We start from the raw sequence: 5,586 nt of genomic DNA, 5'->3' as shown, positions 1-5,586 counted from the left end.
GTCCATCTAGGGCAGGGGTGTCAAACTCATGCCCTGTGACCAGATACATTGCACGTTGACCACGCCCGGTTTAGCAAAGGGGGAAAAGTTACGATATGTCATATGATGACTCCATGACACCAGTTTGATACCCCTGATCCAGGGAAATGGAGTTAGATATGGACTAAAATTCTTTTTTAAAATTTATATTATAGATTGATACGAGCTGTTATTTTAGATCCTGAGTCCTGTTTTGTTTCATCTACATTATATATGCATCTGAATGTGTATTCAAGCCAGGGCACTTAGTTACAAATTAAAACCTGTTGGGTTCAAGACACTTTTCCTTTCCATTTATCCCATTCCCTTCAATTCAGAATTCCTTAACATTAACCTAAATCAGGCCTGTCAAAGTGGTGGCCCGCAGGCTAGATAAGGCACTTGCAGGCCACAACCACCCCAACTCCACAAAGGCAAAAAAAATCACTCTATGTCATGGTCCAGCCTGCAATGGGATCGAGTTTGACACCCCAGATGTAGATAGTAAACAATTTATATCACCTTCTGAAATGTGTAGTCTCATTTTAGCAGATAATGGATCAACCATACTTACTAGTTACTCTGCTAGTCCCAGAAAACCAAGAAAGAGTTTTTCCTACTTGTTTTGATGTAAGCAGAAAAGAGAGATATCTCTGGAAAGAGTGGTAGCAGTGTTCTGACCTAGTCTTCCCCAAAAAGCACGAGGCAGAGTCCTGGTCCCGACAAAACCCCTTTTATTCAACAAATGTGAATTCCTCTCATTCACATTCAGCAAGGCCTGACAAACAGTCTTTCAAAGGAATATTTATAACTACAGACCTTATCTATCTTGGAAAACTGCCATGTAAATTTTCTCCAAATGAGGTGCTGTGCAAGGAAAGGCTGGGCACAGAGTCTCTGAGATTCACAGACAGATCTTCACACTCCTGAAATGAATCTAATGACTGAATAAATGAATCGTGTCCTGCAAAAGGTCACTCCCCTTTTGCTCCTCTTTTATTTCCTATGGGAGGGGCCAATCACCTTCCATCTGTGACTTTACTCCCAAGTCTACCTTGATTTCTGAGTTGTTCTTTTCTTCTGACAGCTCTGTGCATGTGCACACTGGGAACAGGCTCTAGCTGTTCCTCTGCCTCACTGCTATCTAGCTCCACAGGCAACCTGATCACTGTCAGATAGCCTTGGCCCTGTCTCTGCCTCTGACACAGAACCCTCATCCAAGCCTTCCCCAGCCTCCAGGACTGGCCCATGCTCCTCCCCAACCTCCTCTATGTCCAACTCTGCTGCCAGTTCTGTTGGCCACTGTGGGTCACAACAAGCAGAAGAAACCAAAATTCCCACAGGATTGCCAGAAAGTGAAAGGTATTGGGAGGGAAGGACTTAGGGTCTCTCACTTGAGTGACTAAAGGAGTCTCTCCCTAAGTATAAACATTACCTGGTTAGGGATGTGCAGAATTCTACTGGCTCAAAGTTTTCATAGAGTTCATTTTCCCAAACTCTCAAGAAATGAAGTACAAAGGCAGGAAGGCTTTTGGCATGCAAGTAACAGATGCAATGAGTTTGCCTTGGAAAATCAATATGGGAAGATCAAAGAACTAGAGGTCCTATCATCCCCTTAAGAAAAGAAAGCTCCACACATACAGGGAGCAAAAGAGGACAAGGAATAAGGAGAGTATTTAACTGAGACAAATCAAGAAGGCCAGAAGGAGTTACTGTCATTAAATCCACTAAATGAGTGGCAATCCTTATTTACTTGTCCTTAGATTCTCTCTTAATGAAGGATTTAAATAATGGTGGAGCTTGGGCATCACATTGAGAACTGTTCTGCTTATTTCATCACCAATATAAGCTCCAGAAAACTTGAATAATGTTTATTTAAATATTTGACATATTATTCAATATATATTTGACAGGAGATGAATTTTGTTTGGTGCCATGAATATATATGTTCTGTATAATTTATATCCTTATGATTCTCATTCTCTCTCTCTCTCTCTCTCTCTCTCTCTCTCTCTCTCTCTCTCTCTCTCTCTCTCTCTCTCTCTCTCTCTCTCTTATAATTTTGCCTTGGGTTGTCTGTGCCCACTAGATTTTTATTTTTTCCCCTTTCTTGTGCTAAGGAAATAACTCTTCCATTGAACAAAAAAAATTAGGGTGTCAGTATGGAAATAAGTTATTCCAAGCTAATAAACAAGAATATTTTCTTAGCTAATTAAGTATGCAGGTAAAGATGTCTTCCAGTTTATTTCAGCACCTAATAACTTCATGGACATATACAGCCAGGATCTTTTTCTTGGCAAAGTGTAGAAGGAGTTATTATTGCCTTTCTCTCTCAGCTTCCAGCCTAGAGCCTAAGGTTATTCAGTAATATATTTAGTAAGAGAGCCAACTAAAGTGGCTATTATTTTGCACAATTATTATTTTTAATAGAAACTTTAAAATCATAGCTTTTATTTTCAAAAATGTTCATTTTCACTCAGAAAAAAAAGTACCATGAAGAAAATATAAATGCTGATAAGTCTATTCAGATGAGGATTTTTGAGACTTAGCTTTTGAAAACTCTGTTATAATTTGTGCATTATCAATCATGCCCGTAGTGCTGAACTATGATTTCTACCTCCCTTCTGGTGGCAGACAGGCACTTCTCTTGGTCATTTATATATAAAAATAGTCAGCTTCACCATTTTTCCATTTTAGCAATACTGTAACTATAGTTACTGAATGCAGATGCAGAAGGTATATGGGAATTATGTCTGGAATTGACTCAAGCTTGCAAAAGAATCATGACAATTTAAAATAAAACTTAATTTGTCTTGTTCAAGGACTTCCTGTAATGACTATTACGCAACTATGTAAGATTTTTTTAAGACTTTCAGTTTTTAAGGGTACTTTTTCCCAAAATATGAAAAAGAGGAGAAAGAGCACGAACAGCCTGTTTCAGCATGATGGTCAGCTAATGTAGCTTCCTTAAATAACCCTCATTTTGTTATTTCGGTCTCTCCATGGACATAGAGAGGAACAACAGAATGTTCCTTCTTCTTATAATGACCAAATGGAATTGTTTTACTGTTTCTACAGCTGAAGGGTGTTAAACACTGACCAAAGCTGCTGATCAGTGTGCTGTCTTTAACTGGGTAGCCAACCATCAGTCCCACTGCTGATCATTTTGTCTTCTTCTGGATGATGGACTCTATGGGGCTATCCTCATGTTTTCTCATTATCTGCTGATTAGCCACAAAGATTTTTCACTCATGGTCCCTAACCTTTATTTAACTCTATGATTTCACCCATGGCCACTCTCCTTCTCAGTCTTTCTCTCTCTCATCTATCCATGCAAAGCCCAAAGCCTTAGCATTGGGATCATTCTAAGCTTTCAGCACGGGCCTTCTTTGCATCATGGCTCTGTGGGAAATCCTTAGGATATGCCTGGGATTATGAAAACAGCAGAGAAAGAGAAAGCATAGGAAAGGATGACTTTACAAATTTGCATCTGTGGTAAGCATGGTGTACATTTGGAGAGTTTCTGAGATGACGGTCCCATATTTTTTGCTTTATTTGGACTTTTCACCAGAGCCTGAAAGTCTTAGTGTGACTTAAAGCAAACGAGCAGTATCATTAATTGGGTTCTTAGCTAAGGTCATTAATTGGGTTCTCATTCATCAAAGTTTGTTTATTTGGCTGATAAAAGAATGGAAACTACTCCATAGACAATAAACTCTGTCTAGTTTTTGAAGCAATGAGGAGTGACTAATAGGCAAGAGAGATTTTTTTTCTTTTCAAATGCAGCAATTTTCTTAAGTAGCTTGATGCCAGCTTGTCATAGTCAGAGTAAGCTACCCATCTGTCCATCCATGGAATATTACATGTATGTATCACTAAACTATTACTTCTCCCCAACTTCCATAGTGCTTACTTCTATGTCAAGTCTTTCTGGTTAAACACTTCATCATATAACAGGTAGCATTTTATTACACTGAAATAAACCTTTAGATAAATCTATAGTGGCCAAGTGGCTAAGACACTGAACTTGTTGATCAGAAAGGTCGGCAGTTCAGTGGTTCAAATCCCTAGTGCCGTGTAATGGAGTGAGCTCCCATTACTTGTACCAGCTTTTACCAACCTAGCAGTTGGAAAGTATGTAAAAATGCAAATAGAAAAATAGGGACCATCTTGGTGGGAAGGTAACAATGTTCCATGCACCTTTGGTGTTTAGTCATGCTGGCCACATGATCACGGAGACATCTTCAGATAGTGCTGGCTTTTTGGCTTTGAAACAGAGATGAACACCACCCCCTAGAGTTGGGAACGACTAGCACATATGTGCAAGGCAAACCTTTACCTTTACTTTTATAGTAAAGGAAACCATAATCTACTTGATGTGATTGCATCTATGTTAAATCGTACACTTTTGTTAAGTAATGTAATTGCAGTATGTGTGTTACAAAGAATAAAAACATGAAAGCCCAGTCAAAGGGGGAGGGGGAACCTCAGATTTTTAGGGAGGAAAAAAAAGAAATGATCGGATTAAAAGTAAAGAAATATTCTCTACATTCACACCGTTCCAAACATGTTTACTTTAAAAAAAATAACCTTAAATTGTTCAGGTTTTGAACTGAACATCTCTTTCCTCTGGGCATCTCTTTCCTCAACACAAGTATATGCTTGGAGAAGCCAACAAGACTCAGTTGTGAATGGTCATTGGTCATCTCCTAAACACAATAGGTACACAAAGCATTACATCTATTCATAAAAAGAATTAAACTCATTGGTGTAGCTGCATTCACCTGTAGATAACTTATTGCAGGCAGAGGGGAAAAAATCAGTAAGTGTTTTAAACACTCAAAAAACAACTAGAGTTTGTTTCACTGGAGTCCACTGATTTCATTGTCCAACCCAGTGCTGCATATATCCTATTAGAGTTTGTTTCACTTTGGCAATAATACAATTTCTTTTTTCTTTCTAGCAAGTATGAGAGAGATATTTCTTTCAATCTGAAAATCTGAGTAACGGTGCAGAAAAATTGTTGGTCAAGATAATTGTGATATTGCTGTGGGTCATGTTGTTCCTTTATATTGCAAGGTATTCTTTTTTCTCTAACAGCTTCTTTATACAAGTTGCCATATTATTAGTTCAACCAGATTTCTTCTCTGTATTTAGGAATGGAACAAACACAGGAAAAAGCTACTGAGGCATTTAGAAAATGTGTAAGTCAAATCTGCCATTTGCTCAGTGAAATCACCTTTTAATCTTTCTGTAGGAATTTCTTGCAATAGACAGGAATGAATAGAGTATCTTTTGTGCAAGGAGGGGAAAAGGCATGTAAGTGGGAGAAAGAGACAGATGGAGCTTTGTGGCTGATATTTTTTTTTTTGATAGATTATATGGAAGTGATGTGTTGTGAGATAAAATGCCAAAGATGTAGGCTGGGGCAGAGTTATGAAATCGTCTTAAAAGGCAAAGCCAGAATGCAGGAGAAGTTAACCAGAATTCTTGTTCTGAGAGAGAGAAAAAAGGATAGTCGGCTTATAAATTAGAAAGGTGTTTCTCAACCTGAGGCTGTACAACTTC

Source organism: Thamnophis sirtalis, unplaced genomic scaffold (genome assembly GCF_051295495.1).
Source record: "Thamnophis sirtalis isolate CommonGarterSnake01/CBP01778 unplaced genomic scaffold, rThaSir2_p1.2 scaffold_6, whole genome shotgun sequence".
Lineage (NCBI taxonomy): Eukaryota > Metazoa > Chordata > Lepidosauria > Squamata > Natricidae > Thamnophis > Thamnophis sirtalis.
This window is presented reverse-complemented; position numbering follows the sequence as displayed.